General features: G+C 44.9%; 1 protein-coding gene and 1 long non-coding RNA gene across 3 annotated transcripts in view; one reads left to right on the forward strand and one right to left on the reverse strand.

The window, feature by feature from the left end:
- Positions 1–911, reverse strand: part of LOC137353535 (von Willebrand factor A domain-containing protein 2-like) — a 60,226-nt gene extending 59,315 nt beyond the window's left edge. Inside the window, exon 1 of the mRNA XM_068019936.1 lies at positions 817–911. The gene's annotated coding sequence lies outside the window, so the exon portion shown is untranslated. The remainder of the gene's footprint in view (positions 1–816) is intronic.
- Positions 912–4,640: 3,729 nt separating this feature from the next.
- LOC137353638 (uncharacterized) lies at positions 4,641–18,668 on the forward strand. 2 transcript variants are annotated; one of them, XR_010969867.1, is made up of 3 exons: positions 4,641–4,868; positions 7,329–7,536; positions 18,435–18,668. It is a non-coding gene; the product is annotated as an uncharacterized lncRNA (long non-coding RNA). The 2 variants fall into 2 exon arrangements; XR_010969868.1 differs by lacking the exon at positions 4,641–4,868 and adding an exon at positions 6,803–6,914.
- The last annotated feature ends 4,627 nt before the right edge of the window (positions 18,669–23,295 follow it).

Here is a 23,295-nt window from a genome sequence, read left to right on the forward strand (position 1 = left end):
AAAAAGTGCTTCTTGATTTCACTCCTAAATGGCCCAGCTCTAATTTTAAGATTGTGCCCCTTGTTTTTGATTCCCCCAGCTGAAGAAATGATTTCTCTGTATGTACGGTATCGAATTCTTTTAACATTTTAAACATCTTGATCAGATCACCTCTCAATCTTCTATACTCAAGGGAATACAACAACTACAGGAACTTGTATTTATATAGCACCTTTAAAAAAACAAAACATCCCAAAGCACTTCCCAGGAGCACTACAAAGCAAAATTTGATATTGCGCCACATAAGGTTGCCAAAGATTTGTCAAAGAGGCAATTTTTAAGGAGCATCTTAAAGGAGGAAAGAGAGGTAGAGAGGCAGAGAGGTTGAGGGAGGGAATTCCAGAGCCTGGGGCCTTGGCAGCTGAAGCTATGGCCTCCAATGGTGAAGCAATTTGGCAGGAAGAATAGAAAAGCAGTATACTATTTAAATGGAGAGAGATTGCAGAACTCGGTGGTATAGAGGGATCGGGGTGTCCTGGTACATGAATGTGGTGGAGGCAGGTTCAACTGAAGCATTCAAAAGGGAATTAGACAGTTATATGAACAGGAAGAATGTGCAGGGCAGGGGAATGGAACTAAGGGAGTTGCCCTTTCAGGGAACAGGTGCGGATATGATGGGCTGAATGGCCTCCTTCTGCGCTGTAACAATTCTGTGATTCTGTGAAAATGAACATGGTATTCGTGCTGTGCAATCCTGCAACTGAACTATTTCTGCTTAGCTTAGGTATGTTATTCCTTGCATGTTATCTTTTACTGTTTTCTTAGCGAAAATACCACCTGGTCTGGAAAATTGGTCCATAAATGTCACAGAAATCTCTGAAAAAAGCAATGAGGGGAATCTTGACTTGGGTGATGGTGTAAAACAGGCAATATTGATCCAGCCGAATGTTACTCATCTCTCCTGATTTTCATTCCCGTAGTGTTATTTTTAAATGCACTTAATCCTTTAAGTTTGTAATCACCAAAAAATCCTGAAACAAAAAGAAATTCAGAAATACAACAAAAATATTGAATAAGTACATGTGCCTGCATGCTTTCCTCCTCCTCTGATATTCAGCTATAACCATTTACAGGTCCTCTGGACCCCCTATTGTTTCTATACTTGTTTCGCCTCATCTTTCCTCTCACCATCGTCACTTTTGTCATTTGGTTTACTCCTTCCCTCCACCCTATTACACACCTTTCCCTGTTGCTCTTTTTTGACCCCCATTTTCTTGGTTCTTTATTTGCTTAAAAGCTGTTCATCTCTATCATCTTCCAGTTCAGATGAAAGATCTTGCAACTGAAACATTAACTCTGCTTCTCTCCAAAACCGCTGCCAAATCTGCTGAGTATTTCCAGCATTTTCTGTTTTTATTTATCTATCCAATTGCATCTAGTAAGGAAAATCATTTTTATTTGTCAGGATTTGATTTTTTTAAAAAACTTAATTTTGCAATATCTAGGGAGATCATTTCCAAACTTCTTTTCAAATTCTTTCACGAGATCTAAATGTGTGCTACATCACTCCTCTCCACTTGCACTAATGCTGCAGTTTTAACTATTACTTACCATGAACGATACTAAGGTATTTTTTTTCTCAGGTAATATTTATGTCATAAAAATAATCTACTTTAGTTGTTTCATGAAATAGTGAAATGTAGTAATAAAAATGGCTTCTTATATTAGTTTCTTGTTTACATATATATGAATTTAGATTAAATATTACCATATTTTTTGGCACTGTCTCATTTTCTATTGTTGGCGACACTTTATCGCAGAATGATAGACTACATTATACCACATGGTTACCTAGAATATTTCCCATTTAAATACGTGGAGCAGTGGCGATATGAGCAGCATTAATGACTGGGCCCTGCATCACATGGGAGCCTTCATTTTCTGTATTCATATAGTTTTCCGATCACCCACCAGACAACATCTGTCCCAGATTTTGCGGTGATAGTAACAATGAGACTATCAGCACTCATACAGGGTAAATCTGACAGCAATGTGACCTCAGCACCTGTGTATTTAAACATGGAAAACCAAAGGGTGCACTGTTGTGGTCCTCGCTGATAGACTTGGCATTGAAATGAATACAACAGCATAAACTTTGAGTACTTGCCCACTAGTTCCTTACTAAAGATGGCTGAAAAAGTTAGGGCTGGTGTATTGAGGAGTGAATGAGTTAGTAATGGCATAATAAGCTAAAATTACTGCTCGTCAACTTCTCTGGGCCTGAAAAATTATTTTTACAATTATGGAGTCTCATTCCCTCAAAAGAAAATTAATGTTGCAGTTTTTTTTTTACCTTTTCTGTTTGTTTCTTTTATCTCTCCCCATTAATCCCATCTGTATTTTTCAATCTTTCCTTGCTTTCTATACATCATTTAAATTTAATTCATATTTCCTGCTTCATACTTCATGGTTTGGGGTCTCTGCATGTGTCAGTGAGGATACTTCATTCTGATTGGCTGGCAAGCCTCACTCTTGCTTGCCCTGTTCACAGATCTTCTGTAGGTGGCACTGCACTGGAAAAGATGCCCGATTAGAGGAAATCTCTGCTGACAAGCCCGCAGATGTCTGTGGGCAGTTGTTAGCAAGGTGAACAGTGAGCACCATTCCTTCGTCATTGAAAGCAAAATGCAGGCCATCATCGCATTGCACAGCCCATTAACATGAGTCTTCTCCTGTTTGAGACAATTCATCCTCACAGCACTTGAAAGATTAAATTCAATTTATGTTGTCTTGCATTGCACTTGTATCTCAAACTCTCATGACTAACACATTGTGTCTCTTATCCAGAATTTATAGTCTCTGTGACTTATTAGTTAATTTCCTTCATCCAGCCGGGGTTCCTGTGCATCGCACTAGATAATGAGAATCCATTGCTAGTATGTTAATCGATGTCTAGTCCATCTTCCTTATCACAGCTATACCTTATGTCAATTAGTGACTATTAATCAAATGTTCAAGTCCAGCATATGACAAAATTTACAGCCTGGTAGGCCTCAGCAGTCGGCAACAGGTTTCTGTCACTGAAACGCATGATTTAGACAGAAGTGTAATATGGTTTTGCTGTTAGTTGCAGGGAAATATCAAACCTGATGGATATGATATTGGGCCATCATACCTATTAACAGATTGGTTATCCAGAATAAATTATTTCTCATTGTGGCATTGATGGCTAGGCATGGGATGCTTTTATTCACGTTTTCGGCAGGTATAGCCAAACTTTCATCATTAACAAAATATGCATTTGTGACCTATCATGTGACATTGAATAGCATTCCATACTAAGCATGGCCTAAAGCTGCAGTTCAGCCAGACAGCAATTCATGTCAGTACTTGAGAAGAATGCCATTCTGTAATAGAAAGCAGCAAAGGTGCTTCCTTCAATTTGGAATATCTAAGTCTAAAATTAAATGATTTTTTTGACAAAACACATAATTATAATTCTTTGCAATTCAATATTTTAATTAATTTGACATTCCAGCAAATGTAATTAATTTTAGTAAGAGATCATCATTGCTGTTTACATAAATTACACACAGAATTTTGAATTTGTAGGAAAATCTAAAACGGGCAATAGCAAATCTTACATCTCTCCCAATTTTTATTTCCTTTGAATTCAATGGAAATAAGGAGAGAGATGTAGAACAGGTTGCTAATTCACTATTGCCTATTTTGCACTACATACAATGTCAAAATTAACCCACACATAGACAAATGGTTGGAACACTGTAGCAGGCAGTCTTTACACAAATCTAATAATCATACAGCACACTTTATCCCAGAGCCATCACTGTAAAGACTCGGTTATATTTAGTGATCTTCAGGTAATTACATCCGCAGTATTTTGCTTTTATTCAGGTAATTACAACTTATTTCATCTGTCAAGTGCCAATGATAACAGTTAAACATACAACAATGAAAAGATGTCCATGCTGACAGCCATTTAAAGATTACAACCTCCTTCAATAGTCTTCATCTTAAAATATTAAAATTGTCAAGTGAGTCCATGAGAAAAATGAGCCAACTATATGACATTACTTGAGTCATTGATAATTAATTTGTCTAGATGAGGGTAAATGAATATGATGATAAAAGCTGGTTGCCAAGTTCTTTTATCATGAACATGGTCGGGTGGGGGTGGGTGGTGAATTCCCTCATCGCCTCTCCACTCCAACACCTTAACTTCAGTAGTAGTTCAGGGGAAACCCATTTAAATACAGAAACAAGGGGCTGAATTTTGAGCGCGCCACAGTCACGGCAACATGCTCTGATCTTGGCGGTCTGCCCGCACAGATCCGCTGTCACTGAGCCCCCGTGATATTTCGCACAGGGGGCTCATTTAAATAGAGGGGTGGAGTGCCCGCCCCGGCTACGTCATCGGGGGTGGGCGCTCTGCCCCCAGCAACGACGTCCGGCGCCATTTTTAAAGGGCTACAAGCCCTTACCGGCAATTTTAATTTTTAAAGTGACCATTACCTTTAATTTATATAAAAACATTAATATACAGATCAAAGCATCTCTTCCACCACCTCCCCCCCCCCACAATCATAAACCAATACATTTAGTTCCTTCACCACCACCCCCCCCATAAACCATTTTTGACGGTCCTGACCTTTCACCCCAAACTTTATGTTCTTTGCCCTTCAACCCCTTCTCACCATCCCCTCAGCCAATGGAGTAAGTTTCCTCTGTTTACCCCCTCCCGACCTGAAAATTAAACTCCTTCCCCCTCCTCACCAGTGTCTCACCTTGAATCCTCAAACGGAGATCGGAAGGCGCGGAACTTCCAGCCACCGGCCGGAATATCGGCGTGAGACGGCCGCCCAGTCCAGGTAAGTTAATTAACATGTATCAGCCAACATTTTATTAGGCAGATGAAGGCCCCACTGCTGAGCAGCAAGGCCTCGCCGCTGCCGGTAAAATGCGGGGGTCGTGACAGGCCTCTCTCATAGGAATTTTCTAGGCCGCCCCACCACAACCTCCGACGCCGGAGGGCAAGTAAAATATAGCCCAAGGTTTCTGCTGAACTTCTGTTGAGGTTTGCTTGAGGTCATCATAGCCACAGTTAAACTGCCTGAGCACCTTTCCGAACTTGGGGAGGAAACACTGTACAGAAGTGAATAGCTACTGATGGTTCCAGGTGAGAAACAGGAAAATGTAGGGATGTTTTATTTTAGTGGCGTTCATTTTATGCCTGAAAAATGGACAGCCAGGCATTAAAACTGGAGGGGGCGGCGACTGCATCATTGACACACAAGACCTGCCTAATTCCATATTAAGGCAGATCTTTAAATTGGTGAGCAATCTATCCCCCTAAAACAGGCATAAGTCTGCTTGCTATACTATGTTGGCTGTACAACGCTGATGGAAAATTCAATTACAATTTAGAGCTTACAATGTACCAGATGAGCAGGTGTGCTCCTCCGGGCCCTAATAGGAGACCTTGTGTTTCCCCAGCCCTTACCTTGCATTTCCCTTCCCCAAATGAGATCAGTCCTGCAATTCTGTCTCAGTACTTAACTAATGGCGGAGATTGTTCTCTTGCTTTCATGGTGGCATCTGCCTTCAGCCCTAAATCCTGCTCCCAGCCCTGACATCATTCCTGATGTCCTCGGGCGACAGAGATTTTAGAAATTTAAATGATGCTCACGAGTTAAAATTGGCCTGGCCTTGCTCACTTCCTTCACGATTTCTGGGTTTGCTGCCCACTTTGAACCCTGCATGCACCGATCCTGCTCCCAGTTAAAATCACACCCCAGTCTCAACTGTCATGGCACTTGGGATATACAATTCTGTTATATACTTCAAATGGTTCCAGCTAATGGGCTTAATTATCTTTCTGAGAAGGTTTGTGCATTGTGAGGAGTTAACCTCTGGGAGTCAGTTGCCAGCATTCGCCAGAGCTGGCGGGCAGCCATAAAGACAGGGCTAAATTGTGGCGAGTCGAAGAGACTTAGTAGTTGGCAGGAAAAAAGACAGAGGCGCAAGGGGAGAGCCAACTGTGCAACAGCCCCAACAAACAAATTTCTCTGCAGCACCTGTGGAAGAGCCTGTCACTCCAGAATTGGCCTTTATAGCCACTCCAGGCGCTGCTTCACAAACCACTGACCACCTCCAGGCGCGTATCCATTGTCTCTCGAGATAAGGAGGCCCAAAAGAAAAGAAAAAAGAAAGAACCTCTTGTGGGCTGAATTTAACTTAATTGCATCATCTTGATATAAATCAACTTTGGGCTGGATTCTATATGCCCGCCGCCAATATTGGTGGCGGGCGATGAAAATGACGGCCCACACACCGGGGTTGCATGCCAAAGAGCTACCGTGATTCCAAGCAGAGCAGCTCATTTAAATAGCCAGGGCGGGCCGCCCTCCCCAATCGCATGGAGGGGGCGGCCCGTCCATCATTGGCAATGGCATCTGGTGCCACTGCGCAGGTGCCGGTGCCATTTTTAAAGGGTTTAGAGCCCTAAATGACAATTGGAAGTTTTAAAGGTAAAATGCATTAAAAATTATTATAAATAATTTAAAAATTCTTTCCAGCCCCTTTCCCACCCCCTGCCCCTTAGCATTACATGTCATTTCTGCCCTTTCCCCTACCCCAGAATACCTACCTTGAATATATGACCTTCCCCCTCCCCGCAAAGTTTAGAAGCTTTGTCCTTTACCACTTCCCATCACCCCCTCGACCAATCAGGTAAGTTTGACCCCACACCCCCTCTCTCACACTGAGAAAGTACCTCCCCCCCCCCCCCCCCCCCCCTTGCCACATGTGTCATGCCTCATTTCCCTGGATAGGGATTTGAAGACGCGGCAGTGCTGGCTGCCATAATGAAGATCGCGACAGCAAATCAGGAGGCAACGGGAATTTCATTAATTCAGGTAAGTTAATTTATTTAAATAAGTAAATCGTGGTCCCGTTGCCGAGCGGCGGGCTGGGGTGGGGGTGGGGCTGCCGCTAGGCCTCTCTGCCTCTGTTGAGATCAGGACAGGCCGTGCCGGCGTCGAGGTTGGTGGCGGGCATCATCTGGGGCAATCTTCATGCCGCCCCTGCCACCGTTCCCGATGTCGAGCGCTCTGTAAAATTCAGCACTTTAAATTTTTGATAGGCTAAATAGGCAAAAACCTCAAAATGTGAGAAATATATGTGAGAAATGCCTGCAAGATATAACTTCTGTAGCATTATAAACCGTCTTTTTCTTGCATCGTCAAAAAAATAATTTCACTAAAACCTTTAGGATCTTCATTTTTATAATGTACTTTCTTAATGATTTACTCTTTGTCTTTTTTAATAAGATTTATTCTCCAGGGTTGACAGCTGTTGCTTGAGGGACTTCCAAGCAACCTATTCAACAGCCTTTTTAACCAATAGTGACTACGGGCTGAATTTTATCCGGCTAGCATGAGCGGGATTGGGGGCATGGAGGGCTGACAAATTGGAAGGGGAATCGCTTGTCTGGAAACATCGCGACGTCAGTTCCAGATTTCATCAGCGGCAGGAAAGGTGATGTTACCATTACAACGAGGAGGGACTGCAATTACCGTTACTGTACAGCTATTTACCATGTATTTGCATTGACCTGACTCGGATTTTATGGGGGATTTCCAATTTAGTGAACGGCAGACGGGGATCTCCTGCCTTCAGATCCCCGGCTGTTTAAAGGTGATGGCACCAAGCTGAGGTCTCAGTGCCACCACGGGAAGGCAGCCACGGGGGGTGTTGGATGAATGCAGGAACGGGAAAGGTAGTGGGGGAGAGAGTGTGCAGCGGCCATTGCCCGATAGTGGTGCAGCCCTCATCGCAAGGTGTGTGTAGAGGGGTTGCAACCCTCTCAGCAAGGATGGGCACAGAGGGGTTGCAGCCCTTGAGGCAAGGGTGGATGCAGAGGAGCATTAGCCTGTGTTTTGAGGAGAGTGGCAAGGGGGAAGGTTCCAAATACAGGTCCTCTCTCCAAGGACAGTGCACAGGAGGGGGAGTGACCAGCTGGCATGAGTCTCATACAACCAGTCTTTGTAGGCACCCGTGCCATGTACAGAGACTCAGAGGGAGGCATAGCCAGGCAGTGGCTGGATAAGCTGGTGACGATCGACTGGGGAGCCACAGCAGCCAGCCGCACCAAGAAGGGCCAATCTGCGGCAGAGAGTGTACCGGACTCACCTCAGTTACCTACAAATGTCCAAGCAGCAGTGCCAGCGAAGACTGCGGCTCTACAGGGAGGCTTAACTGACTTATGTGTCATGCTGCAGGATGAGCTGTGACCCATGGGCTTTGGTGAACATCCAATGCCCAATGGCCTGAAGATCACATTGGCACTCAACTTTTAAACCTCCGGCTCTTTCCAGGGATCCACTAGGGACATGTGTGGAGTGTCCCAGGCAGCAGTCCACCGCTGCATCAAGGAGCCCAGTTCAAGAGGGCTGGTGACTACTTGCGATACTGGACTGACCCTAACAGTCAGCCAGAGAGAGCATCGGATTCAGAGCAATCGCTGGATTCCCCCAGGTGCAAGGCAATTGTCAATTGCATGCCTGTGGCCATCAAGGCTCCCATGGAGCAACCAGTGGCCTTCATCAACAGGAAGGGCTTCCATTCTATCAATGTACAACTGGTCTGCCACCACCTGCATTTCTTGCAGATGTGTGCCCGCTTCCTGGGAAGCAGCCACGCCACCTACATACTTTAGCAGTCCCAGGTGCCACAGATTTTCTGGCTCCCTGCTCACCTTCAGAGATGGATTCTCGAGGACAAAGGCTACCCATTGAAGTCATGTGAGGAACCCTCACAATGCAGCAGAGGAGAGATACAACACCTGCAACAGCTCCACCAGAGCAACCATCAAGCAGGCCATTGGACTGCTGAAGATGAGATTCCGATGCCTCAATCAATCCAGTGGAGCCCAGCGCTATGCCCCCGTGAGGGTATCCCATATTGTGATGGTCTGCTGTGCTCTGCACAATCTAGCACTGCAGAGTGGGGAGGCCTTGCATCAAGAGGACATGATTGATTGCCAGCCCTTATCTGATGAGGAGGATGTGGAGGAGGATGCTGAGCAGGCAGCGCGGGATGATGAAGCCCTTGTACTGCAGGCGAGTGCCATTGAGGGATGCTCAGGACAACCTCATACATACCTGGTTCCTGCCACCATGAGGCTCATTCCAACTGACCTCAATAAATACTCACCTCACTGTATTCCACATGTTGCCTCTTTCCTATCTCACTCCCACACCTTGCCCCCAAGCTGACCAGGTACACTCACAGACCTGAGAAGCTGCACATACACAGCCTGTCTGTGCATTTGCAGCCCATTGAGGGAGCAAGCGTAAAGATGGCATCTGACAGGGCAGCAGGGAAAGCATGAGAGAGTCTCAACAATGAAAGTGGTCTCCATGTATTTAAACATTCACGATACCCAATTACAAGACCAAGTTGCACACACCCGTGAAACTCCAAGTGCATCTAGGCACTCTTCTTCACGAACTCTGTGAGCTTCTATGAAGTGCTCCCCCTGCGCTGGCAGCTGTGGAGGAAAGCTGCTGAACGTGCTGTCCACTGGCCGGGGATGACTTCAGCAGCAGTTCTCTGGCTTCCTGAAGCCTTGAGGGCCCTGGCTGGCTGAGGACTTCCTGTACAGATAGTAAGAGTTTCTACAGATATTTTTTAAAAAGAGTGAGCGTTGGTCCTATAGAAAGTGAATCTAGGGAATTAATGAGGGAAAATAAAGAGATGGCAGATGAATTGAACAGGTATTTTGCCTCGGTCTTCACTACAGAGGATACAAGTAGCATCCCAGAAATAGATGTAAATCAGGAAATGGAAGGGAGGGAGGAACTCAAGAAAATTACAATTGCCAGGGAAGTGGTACTGAGTGGTACTGGATAAAGGGGAACCGGTGGATGTACTGCACTTAGATTTCCAGAAGGCATTTGATAAGGTGCCACATCAAAGGTTATTGCAGAAAATAAAAGCTCATGGTGTAGGGGGTAACATATTGGCATGGACAGAAGATTGGTTAGCTAACAGGAAACAGAGAGTAGGCATAAATGGGTCAGTTTCTGGTTGGCAAGACGTAACGAGTGGTGTGTTGCAGGGATCAGTGCTGGGGCCTCTACTTTTTACAATTTATATAAATGACTTGGATGAAGGGACCGAAGGTATGGTTACTAAATTTGCTGATGACACAAAGATAGGTAAGGAAAATAAGTTGTGAAGAGGACATAATGAGGTTACAAACTGTTATAGATACGTTAAGTGAGTGGGCAAAGATCTGGCAAATGGAGTATAATGTGGGAAAATGGGAAATTGTCCATTTTGGCAGGAAGAATGAAAAAGAAGCATATTATCTAAATGGTGAGAGATTGCAGAGCTCTGAGATGCAGAGGGATCTGGGTGTCCTAGTGCATAGAACATAGAACATTACAGCGCAGTACAGGCCCTTCGACCCTCGATGTTGCGCCGACCTGTGAAACCATCTGACCTACACTATTCCATTTCCATCCATATGTCTATCCAATGACCACTTAAATGCCTTTAAAGTTGGCGAGTCCACTACTGTTGCAGGCAGGGCGTTCCACACCCCTACTACTCTCTGAGTAAAGAAACTACCTCTAACATCTGTCCTATATCTATCACCCCTCAACTTAAAGCTATGTCCCCTCGTGTTTGTCATCACCATCCGGGGAAATAGACTCTCACTATCCACCCTATCTAACCCTCTGATTATCTTATATGTCTCTATTAAGCATGAATCACAAAAGGTTAGTATGCAGGTTCAGCAAGTAATTAGGAAAGCTAATAGAATGTTATTGCTTATTGCAAGCGGAATTGAATATAAAAGTAGGGAGGTTATGCTAGTTATACAGGGCATTGGTGAGACCACATCTGGAGTAATGTGTACAATATTGGTCTCCTTATTTACGGAAGGATGTAAATGCATTGGAAGCAGTTCAGAGAAGGTTTACTAGACTAATACCTGGAATGGGCTTATGAGGAAAGGTTGGACAGGCTAGGCTTGTATCCGCTGAAATTTAGAAGAGTAAGAGGCGACTTGATTGAAACATACAAACTTCTGAGGGGTCTTGACAGGTTGGATGTGGAAGGGATGTTTCCCCTTGTGGGAGAATCTAGAACTAGGGGTCACTGTTTAAAAATAAGGGGTCACCCATTTAGGACAGAGATGAGGAGAAATTTTTACTCTGAGTGTTATGAGTCTTTGGAACTCTCTTCCTCAAAAGGCAGGGGAAGCAGAGTCATTGAATATTTATAAGGAAGGTAGATAGATTTGTGATAAGCAAGGGGGTGAAATTCTATTGGGCGTAGCTGGGAATGTGGAGTTGAGATTACAATAAGATCAGCCATGATCTTGTTGAATGGTGGAACAGGCTTGAGGGGCCGAGTGGCCTACTCCTGCTTCTAATTCATATGTTCATATAAGCCTTTGCAGCTACTGGAGCTGGCCTCACTGGCAGAGGGGCTGAGGAGCCACTGTCCACATTCAAGAGTGCCCTGAGAGGAGCCCCCAGCTGTGAAGGTCAGCCTCTCTTTCTCCCTTTCAAGGCTCACTTGAAGCTCCCTGCTGACCATAGAAAGATGAGGATCTGGAGAAGACTCCAGGTACCTCATGCCCCTTTCACCTTGTGTTGAACTCATGGCCAAGGTGATGGTGCACAAGTCTGCATGTGTCTTTGGGTGCTGGCTCTCCAGAAGGGTCGCCAACCTCTCCACGGGGGAAGACATGCGCCCACATGCCTGAGACATGGCAACAGTCATGGCATGGATAGACTCTTCCATTATCTGTGCATGACAGTGCATGGCCTCTGGCAGCTTCGCCAGATTTTCCCTTACCTCTCTCTGCAACTCCAGTATGTTCTGTGCTGCTGACACCAGAGGCTCATCATCAGCCTGGGGCTCAGCATGGGCCAGGCCTCCCACAGTCCTCCAACTGTCAGTGGCCTCGCCTGTCACAGCCTTTGTCAGCTGCTCGGATGCAAGTGTAGTGCTCTAACCTGCTTGTGACCCTGCATTTAAGCTGGAGCGCATACGCACTGAGGTGAGAGTAATCGCACTGGTGGAAGGTGCATGAGAACGGTATGATGGTGCACCCTCTGAGGATTCTTCCTCCTTGTCCTCAGAGAAGACAGGATTTCAGCGGCAACAGAAGATGATCTTCCCTCCAAGGTGCCACAAGCTGCATGAGAAATCACAAACATTTCTGGGTTCTGCCTATAGCAACTATATGTGACATCGTTCTCCAGAAGGGCAGTGGTGGGCACATAAACACAATGCCTCCTCACTCTCATCGGCGGACAGTCCAGGCTCTTCATCTGCTATGGAACAGCCACCCTGGGAGCCCACTAGTTCCAGGGCTTCCACCTCTGCCGGGGTCAGTTCTCGGATGTACGGAATCCCACCTCCAGTCCTCGCCCTTTCTCTAGTGTTGTGGGCCGTTTTCTCCTGCGAGCAGAAAGAGGGACACAGTTAGTCTTCCAAAGTGAAGGGGGTCATGGGCTTTCTGGTAGCATTGGACTCTGTTTCGGAGGGTGACCCCATGGATGCTGACCTCCTCTGAAATCTCTATCCAGGCTAGCTTGGTCAGTTGGGAGAGTCTCTTGTTGTCCCTTGGGAAGACGACCTCCTGCCTTTCCCTTACAGCCTGGAGGAAAATTCACAGGGAGGCATTGCTGACATGGTCCCTCTTGGCTCCCAGTCAGCTCCAGGCCTTATGAGGCCTTGGTCAGCAGCACAGTCTCCAGGCAGGGGGGTCAGCAGTATAGGGACTCCATCCAGGGGGTCAGCAACACATGGTCTCCAGGCAGGGGGGTCAACAGTATAGGGACTCCATCCAGGGGGGTCAGCAACACACGGTCTCCAGCCAGGGGGGTCAGCAGTACAGGGACACCAGGCAGGGGGGTCAGCAATACAGGGGCACCAAGCAGGGGGGTTAGCAGCACAGCAGCACAGGGACACCAGCCAGGGGGGGTCAGCAGCACAGAAACTCTGTCCAGTGGGGTCAGCAGTACATGGACTCCGTCCAGGGGGGGTCAGCAGCACAGACACTCCAGCCAGGGACGTCAGTAACACAGCAACACAGGGTCTACAGTCAGCAGCACAAAGGCAAAGCAGCAGCAAACTCACAAAGTGAAGCAGCAGTTCAAGCAGGGATGGCCATGCTTTAAATATGGTGCCAGCACTTGAGTTCATCTCTGCTGATGAAGCCATTGGCGTCTCACTGTCCACTCCCATCCTCCAATGGGACGGGCTCCCTGCCTCCTGCATTTAAATGGACCAGCCACCACGTGGTCGTGGTCGGCCACACACTGAACGTGCAGCAATGCCACCCTCATCTAGTCACATTGCTGGCACCTGGGATGGGCTGATAAAATTCAGCTCTACATGTCCATCCGTTTGGGTGTAACAGTAGTTAAGGCACTATTGATATTTAAGAAATGCATCAGTGAAAACACAAGATGTAGTTTACGATAGACTCAAACACTTGAAGAAAATTGAACTGGCTTAACAAAGAAGGAGAAATTACCTAAGGCAGAATCAGGCAATGTTCCTTCCATGCCTATTTTACCCTTTCTGGTGCAGTTATCACACAAACAATATGTTGGAGCCATTCCGACTTAAGCCTCTTTATCCACTTGAAAACAGAGTGCAGTCAAGTAAAAGAAAATCCCAGTACATTCCACACATTGCTAAGAGGGCAAAGGTCTATAATTCTGGATATATTATAAAGTGCTCTGTCTACCACATAATGGGTGAGATATTGCAGTGCTGATTTGATGCCAGCGGTGGCATTTTTGGAGTTCAGCGCTCCAGCTAACACCCTCTCTTAACCTCATACAGCGGAACAAGTATATAGCAGCAGGAAGGGCACCCCAACAGTGCTATTTAAAGGGATTATCAACTACTTACAGATTAGTTGCCGGTTGATTTCTTCTGGCTGTAACTTCAGTTCTGTAAGGGTTTGGTGATTTCTATAGTTATTTAAAATTGCAGAAGTCTCCAAGGATTGGTGTGGCAGGTGCTGAAGGAGATTTTGATGACTTCAAGGCTTCTGCAAAAACCAATTGCTCCCAGTTATGGGTGCACTAGTCGGCATTCACCTTGGAATACAGCATGACTTAGAGAATGAGCAGAGGCCACACAGAGTAGGACAAGCTGCTGGAAGAGGGAGGAAGATGAGCAGGAGAAGGGCTCTCATGAGGATGCCATATCTTCCTAGGGTGTTCGGGGAGCAATTCTCCTACCTGAATTTCAGTGAAGAACAGCGCGTGAGACATCTACATTTCAGTAAGGACGTCCTCATTGAAATCTACCACCTACTGCAGCCACAACTGCAACCTTAGAGCAGGGCAGGGAATGCATTGGCAGTGGCTGTAAAGGTGACCCTGGCAATGAACTTCTCAGCTTTTGGTTCCTTCCAAGCTGCAACTGGAGATTTTTGCAACATCTCACAGTTTGCGCCCACTGTTGCATAAGGGAGAACACAGAGGCTCTCTATTCAAAGAGAGTAATTACATTTCATTTTCACATGCCAGAGAGAAGCAGAGAGAATGAGCATGTGGCTTCACTCGGATTGCTAGCTTCCCAATGGTGCAGGGTACCATTGACTGCACACACACACATCACTTTTCAGGCACTGCATGTCAATGCTACCTTATACCAGAACTGAAAGTGATTCCACTCCCTCAAGGTCCAGCTGGTATATAACAATAGGCAGCAAATCAGGCAGGTCAAAGCCTGGTATCCTGGCAGCAGTCATGATGCCTTCATTCTGAAGCAGCCTGCTGTGCCAGCTGCATTTGAGCCACCACAACAAATCAAACAAGTGGCTACTTGGCCACAAGGGCGATTCACTGATGACATGGCTGATGATTCTGGTGCACAACCCATGTACATCTGCGCAGCATGAATACAATGAAAACCATGCTGTCATACAAAGTGTGATAAAGCAGACCGTTAGTGTGCTGAAACAGTTCTGCTGTTTGCATCGCTCTGGAGGATTCTTGCAGTACTCGGCAGAGTAGATGTCAAGGTTCGTGGTAGTCTGCTGAATGCTGCACGACCTTACCATTATGCCAGGACAGCCCTTGCCACCAGCTATATGTGCGAAGCTCATAAGCAAGCGCATGAGGAAGAAGAGGAGGAAGAGGAAAGATGGAGGCATCCTAGACAGCCCCTTTCTGGCTGGGATGTCTGTGAAGAACTCATTCCAGTGGGCTAACAGTAAACAGAACCCCAAATCCCCATTCAACAACAGTCCCACATACCTTCCCTTCCCTCTGTCACTGACTAGAACTGCATCCTCGTTGCCACAATGCAAACATAAAAGTTACCACAAAAGAACTTCCAAAGTAAATGTATAAATTAAATCATGCCATATTGCAAACAAAATTCAATAATCACCCTTGTGCATGCCTTAGTGCCTCTCTTCCTTGTGCCCTAGCCTTTCCTAGACTTTCACTGGGGGAGACTGCAGAGGCTGGAAGATGGCGGTGTAGTGGTAATGTCACTGGACTAGTAGTTTAGAGGCCCAGGCTAATGCCCTGGGGACACAGGTTCAAATCCCACCATGGTAGCTGGTGAATTTAAATTCAATTAATTAATAAAAATCTGAAATTGAAAGCTAGTACCATGAACTGGCAGCCATACTATCCTTGCCCCCTGCCCTATTTGTGGGCCATTCATGCTCAGTGTCTCACCTCATACAGATCGCCCCCCCCAATGCTATCGTCTAAGTTACATGCAGTGGATAGTATCTAAGATTGTGGCTGCGAGTATGAAATCGAGTGATGGTGTATCTTCATCATCACTCTCTTCTTGCTGTTCCGCCACTGCCTGGTCAGCCTGCACTTCTTGGGTATCTGAAAGTGGAAAGGTTCAAGAAGAAGGTTCTGTTGCAGGGAGGAGGGGGAGTAATAGGTGAATTCTTACAACATCTGCAGCTTGTAAATCAGAAATGAGTGTGGAACAAGGGAGAGGTGAGATATGAAACAGGAAGATTAGGTGTGAGGATACCATCATCTTTGATGGCTTCAGCACTTCCGCTGGCCATGGCCTCAGCAATGGTGTCCCAATAATGGCCAGCACTGTCTCCTCTATCTGCTATCTGTTTGGCAGATGTGGTTGTCATGGTTGAATAGCTGGCAGTGTGTGCAAGCTGTGAAATGTGGATGTGAGGCTTGTAGCACTGCTAAGTGTGTGAGGGTGAGGTAAAGCAGATGAATATCAGGTATAAGTCCTGATTGATAGAGATTGCTTGTAGGTGAGTGATGGGGGTGTGGTGCATTGAGCAGTGTCTGATGCTATTGGTACAGTTGATGAGATATGGCATTTGAAGATGACTTTGACTGGTCATGTGAGGTCATTGAACTTCTTGCATTGCTGCATCCAAGTCCTCGGGACTTGACTCCTGCCGATGACCTCCACAGTGATCTGGTCCCACTGCCTTCAGAATGTTTGTCTGGAGGGTCTCCTGGCTCTCTGTAGATACAGGACATCTCTCCTCCTTTCCACCACCTCCACCACGGCCTCCAGTGCAGCGTTCAAAAACCTTGGAGCACTCTCTCTCCCATGTTGTTCCATTTGTCAATGTTTCCCACGTTAGAGTCTCTTCCTGCATGACAGCCAGTATCTGCTCCAGCCACAATGCTTCTCCTTTTTAAGAGCTGCTGGCTAGCTTTCAGCAGTGCATCTTAGAACACAAGAACACAAGAAATAGGAGCAGAATTAGACCATATGGCCCATCAAGCCTGCTCCGCCATTCAATACGATCATGGCTGATCTTGGGCTTCAATTCCACTTTCCTGCCAGCTCCCCATATCCCTTGATACCCTGCAAGACCAAAAATCTATCCCAGTCTTAAATGTATTCAGTGATGGAGCATCCACAATCCCCTGGGGTAGAGAATTCCAAAGATTCACAACCCTTTGAGTGTAGTAATTTCTCCTCATCTCATTCCTGAAGGATTTATCCCTTATCCTGAGACTGTGTCCCCATGTTCTCGATTCCCTGACCGGCTTCTACCCTATCAAGCCCTTTCAGAATCTTGTATGTCTCAATGTGATCGCCTCTCATTCTCCTAAGCTCCAGAGAATATAGGCCCAATTTACTCAGCCTGTCATCATAGGACAAAAGCTTTGCTGCACTGCCTCCAATGCAAGTATATCCTTTCTTAAATGTGGAGACCAAAACTGCACACAATATTCCAGGTGCGGTCTCACCAAAGCCCTGTACAATTTTAGTAAGACTTCTTTATTCCTATACTCCAATCCCCTTTCAATAAAGGCCAACATGCCATTTGCCTTCCTAATAGCCTGCTGCACCTGCATGTCAACTTTGTGCATTCCTTGTATGAGTACCCCCAAGTTTCTCTGAACGTCAACACTTACCAGTTTCACACCTTTTAAAAAATATTCTGCTTTTCTATTTTTATGACCAAAGTGAACAACTTCACACTTCCCTACATTATACTCCATTTGCCATCTTGTTGTCCACTCACTTAAACTGTCTATATCTCTTTGCATCCTCTCTACATCCTCCCCGGATCTTACCTTTACACCGAGTTTTGTATCATCAGCAAACTTAGATACATTACTCTCTGCCTCTTCATCCAAGTCATAAATATAGAGCGTAAATAGCTGAGACCCCAGCACTGATCCTTGCGGCACCCCACTATTCACTGTCTACCAACTTGAAAATGTGTCATTTATGCTCACTCTCTGCTTCCTGTCTGTTAACCAATCCTATATCCATGCTAATATATTACCCCTAACACCATGAGCCCTTATCTTGCCTATTAATCTTTTAGATGGCACCTTGTTGAATACCTTTTGAAAATCCAGGTATACTACATCTACTGGTTTCCCTTTATCTACCCTACTAGTTACATCCTCAAAAAACTCTATACATTTTTCAAACAGGATCTCCCTTTAGTAAAACCATGCTGACTTGTTCTAATCATACTATGCTTTTCCAAGTGCAATTTTAAGACTTCCTTATTAATAGTTTCCAGCATCTTCCCAACGCTTTAAGCGTTGCTAGCTACTCTTGATATCAGTCCCCTGAATGGGCATTCAGCCCATCACCAGTGTGGTTAGAACTGGCAGGATACTGAAATCATTGAAATGAGCAGGCAGCATGAAGTTGGCACGCTGTCTACATTGCAATCAACAGATGCTGGTTAATTGCCCATCACGATGTCCATGCCTGTTTTAGGGGCAATTCAATGTAGCCCCCTACATGTTCTACTTACAAAATAAACTCCTTTTTACCAACAAAATTTAATGGTAATGTGTAAGTTCTATGATTCAAAACAGTATTTGAAATATTATTACTGAGAAAACATCTAGAAATATCTATTTTGTTGGTACTTATCCCTTTATATATTTCCTTTGCAGCAATGAAGATGAAATATCCTTCAACCATATGTCACCTATAGTGACCCCATAAACATCCTTTCAACAATGTTTAATGATCGATATTTACTTTGCTTGCATAAAAATTGCCATTTTTTGCTGAATCTTCTAGAGCACAATAAGAGAATTGTACAAAACCATATTTCATTTTTCTTGCCTGGATGCAGGTGCTCATTTTTTATGATATTGTATAATTCTGAAATAAAAATAAAAGATGCTGGAAATACACAAGTTGACCATAATTTAAAAGAGTAAGAAAGGCAGATTACCATTTTAGAAATGACTCTTCATCAGAATTGTCTTTATTATTTAAATATTTTATACAAAGCTGTATTATGAAATAGTTATCAATGACCTAGCTAAGAGAGGTTCCACATGCAAGTTGAAGTCACAAATCTTCAGTAGTCACTAGTTACCAGTATTCTATCTGTTTCAGTTAACGAACTCACGAGCTAATTAACAGAAGATAACAATAGGTATCTGTACACCTGTGATCATCAGCCCTAAATCTTTGCATGTAAAAATTTGTGCATGTTGTGGGCAAATAGGCAAATTTCTCCCATTAATGGTCCCTGCTGTTTTAAGCATTGGAATGGCAGGGCCATCAGCATGGGCTTCTCCGGGAACCCATTCAGGTGCACCACAACCTGTGGATTTCAGCGTAAGTGAGATTGCTGGAAGATGCAGTGCCTTCCTGACCCTCAATATTGGAAAAGGAAAATTCAGGCCAACAACTACTGTGCAGCTAAGCCTCTAACCTAAGTTTACTTAGCAATATAGTCAATGACCCATTCATCTGGCCATAAAGGGTTCATAAACCAATATAATTGACTTTTTACTGCCTCCTGAAGTGGCCTAGCAAGCCTCTCAGTTACGTCAAGACGGCATGAAGAATAAAACTGAATTGACCAGTCAGCTGCGACCTAGGCTTCAAATCACTGCATGGCAAAGGCACATTTGGCTCAGTGAACTTTGCAAAATCTTTCTCACTATTATTTGGGGTCTGATATCAAGCTTGGAATAAACATATTCTCAGAATCATACCCATCAGCCAAGATCCCAGATTCCTCCATCACCATCCTGGGTGTTTCCTGTCCCACAGGCAGGACAAACCCACCAGAGATGGGAGCACAGTGGTATACAATTGGGTGGAAGTAGCCATGGAAGTTCTCAACATTGACTCAGGACCGCAAGAAGTCTCATGGCTTCAGGTCAAATATGGGCAAGGAAAGTTCCCGCTAATTACCACCTACCATCCTCCCTCAGTTGATTGGGCAGTACTCTTCCATGATGAACATCACTGGAGGAGCGACTGAGGGTAGGCAGCATGGGTACAGAATATACTCTAGGTGGGAGACTTTAATATCCATCACTATGAGTGATTCAGTAGTTCCACCAGCGACTGAACTAGCTGAGTCCTGAAGGACATAGCTGCCAGACCAGTCTTGCAGGAAATGGTGAGAAAACCAACACAAGGGATTAGCCTACATGACCTTAGTCTCGCCAATCTACCGGTTACAGTTATGTCTGTCCATGGAGGCATTGTTAGGAGTAACCACTGCACAGCGCATGGAGAAACCAAATCCTGTTTTCACACTGAAGACACTCTTCATTCTGCCATGCAGCACTACCTGTGTACTCAAAACTGGGGATAAATGAGGCACAGTGGGCCTTCAGCGTAATTGTGTACCATCACAATCTGTAACCTCATGGCCTAGCATATCCCTTACTCCTGAATCACCATCAATCTAGATGACTAACCCTAGTGCAATGGAAAGTCTAGAAAGAGGATGCCAGGAGCAGCATCCATGCCAACCTGGTAAAGCTAAACACAGCACTACATGCATACTGAACAGCAGAAGCAGCATGCTATAGACAAAGCTAAGTGATTCCACGACCAATGAACCAGTTCAAAGCTCTGCAGTCCTGCCACATCCAGTTGCAAATGGGAGTGGACAATTAAACAACTAACAGGAGGAGGAGGTTCTATGAACATCCCCATCCTCGATGATTGGACAGCCCAGCATGTGAGTGCAAAAGACAAGGCTGAAGCATTCCCACAATCTTCAGCCGGAAAAGCGAAGTGTATGCTCCTTCTCAGCCTTCACCTGAGGTTCCAACCATCATAAATACCAATCTTCACTTTGATTCACTTCATGTAACATCAAGAATCAGCAAATGCTAAAAGGCCTAACATAGAGTGGTAATGGCGCAGAAAGAGGCCAATTGGCCCATCAAATCCATGTCAGTTCTCTGCAGAACAATCCAATCAGTCCCATTCTCCGGCTTTATCCCGTGGTCCTGTAAATTAATTTCCCTCAAGTGCCCATTCAATTTCCTTTTGAAATCATTCATCGTCTCCCCTTCCACCATCCTCAAAGACAGGAAGTTGCAGGTCATTACCACTTGCTGCGTAAAAAAGTTCCTCCTCACATCCCCCCTGCATCTTCTGCCCAAAACCTTGCATCTGTGTCCCCTAGTCCTAGTACCACCAGCTAATGGGAACAGCTTTTCTTTGTCTACCTTATCTAAACCTGTCAGAATCTTGTGCACCTCTATCAAACCTCCTGTCAATCCAAGGAATCTCCAAGGAGAACAACCCCAGCTGCTCCAATCTAACCTTGTAGCTAAAATCCCTCAACCCTGGAACCATTTGGTGAATCCCCTCTCCACCCTCTGAAAGATGCTCACATCCTTCCTAAAGTGTGCTGACAAGAACTGGGTGCAGTACTCTAGTTGTGGCCTAACCTGAGCTTTATAAAGGTTCAACATAAAGTCCCTGCTTTTGTACTCAGTACCTATATTTATGAAGCTCAAGATCCAATATGCTTTGCTAACCATTCTCTTGCTATGTCCTGCCACCTTTAACGATATATGCATTTGAACCCCCATGCCCTGTATAGTTTTTAGAACTGTACCTATTTCTCTGTGTTAAATTCCATCTGTCACTTTCTGCCCATTCTGCTAGTATATCTATGCCCTGTTGTCAGTTTTGCACAAGTGTTCTTGGACTAGACAAAAGTCGAAGGACAAGAAAGCTATTCCAAACAGAAAGGAGATTTATTAAGTATCACAGAATCATAGAATTGTTACAGTGCAGAAGGAGGGCATTCGGCCCATCGTATCCGCACTGGCTCTCTGAAAGAGCAATTCCCTCAATCCCATTCCCCTGCCTTCTCCCCATAACCCTGCACATTCTTCCTTTTCATATTACTGTCTAATTCCCTTTTGAATGCTTCAATTGAACCTACATCCACCACGTTCTCAGGCAGCACATTCCAGACCTTAACTACTCACTGCGTGAAAAAGTTTTTCCTCATGTCACTTTTGCTTCTCTTATCAAATACTTTAAATCTGTACCCACTCATTCTCAATCCTTTCACGAGTGGGAACAGTTTCTCTCCATCTACTCTATCCAGACCCCTCATGATTTTGAATACTTCTATCAAATCACCTCTCAGCCTTCTCTTCTCCAAGGAAAACAGTCCTAACTTCTCCAATCTATCTTCATAACTGAAATTCCTCATCCCTGGAACCATTCTTGTGAATCTCTTCTGTACTCTCTCCAATGCCCTCATATCTTTCCTCAAGTATGGTTCCCAGAATTGGACGCAATACTCCAGCTGAGACCGAACTAGTGTCTTCTACAAGTTCAACATAACTTCCTTGCATCCTATACTCTATGCCTCCATTAATAAAGCCCAGGATACTGTATGCTTTATTAACTGCTCTCTCAACCTGTCCTACCACCTTTAATGACTTATGCACATATACACCTAGGTCCCTCTGCTCCTGCAACCCCTTTAGAATTGTACCCTTTATTCTATATTGTCACTCCATGTTCTTCCAAAATGAATCACCTCACATTTGTCTGCATTGAACTTCATCTGCAACCTGTCTGCCCATTCCACCAACTTGCCTATGTCCTTTTGAAGTTCTACACTATCCTCGTCACAGTTCACAATGCTTCCATCTGCGAAATTTGAAATTGTGCCCTGTACACCAAGGTCATTAATATATATCAGGAAAAGCAAGGGTTCCAATACTGATCCCTGGAGAGCTCCACTACAAACCTTCATCCCAAAAAACATCCATTAACCACTACTCTTTGTTTCCTGTCACTCAGCCATTTTCGTATCCATGCTGCTTCCGTCCCTTTTATTTCATGAGCTGCAAATGTGCTCACAAGTTAGTCGTGTGGCACTGTATCAAATGCCTTTTGAAAGTCTATGTATACCACAACAACGTCACATCACATCAAAAAACTCCAACAAGTTAAACAGGATTTCCCTTAAGAAATCCATGCTGGCTTAATTAACTCACATTTGTCCATGTGACTATTGATTTTGTCCTGAATTATTTTTTCTAGAAGTTTTCCCACCACCAAAGTTAAACTGACTGGCCTATAGTTGCTGGGCTTATCTTTTACACCTTTTTTTGAACAAGGGTGTAACGTTTGCAATTCTCCAGTCCTCTAGCATCGCCCCTGAGTCTAAGGAAGACTGAAAAGTTATGGCCAGTGCCTCTGCAATTTCCACCCTCACTTTCCTCAGTATCTTTGGATGCATCTCATCCAGTCCTGGTGCTTTATCCACTTTAATACTTCCTCTTTACCAATTTTAAACCCCTCTAGTGTTGTATGTACCTCCTCTTTCAACATTGCCTGGGTTGCATCTTCTTTCTTGGTAAAGACAGATGCAAAGTATTCATTTAATACCTCAGCCATGCACTCTGCCTCCATGTGTAAATCCCCTTTCTGGTCTCTAATCGGCCCCACTCCTCCACTCCTCCTTTTATCACCCCTTTACTATTTATATGCCTTTAGGAAACTTTGGGATTTCCT

The sequence above is a fragment of the Heterodontus francisci genome, chromosome 1, assembly GCF_036365525.1.
Source record: "Heterodontus francisci isolate sHetFra1 chromosome 1, sHetFra1.hap1, whole genome shotgun sequence".
Classification (NCBI taxonomy): Eukaryota; Metazoa; Chordata; class Chondrichthyes; order Heterodontiformes; family Heterodontidae; genus Heterodontus; species Heterodontus francisci.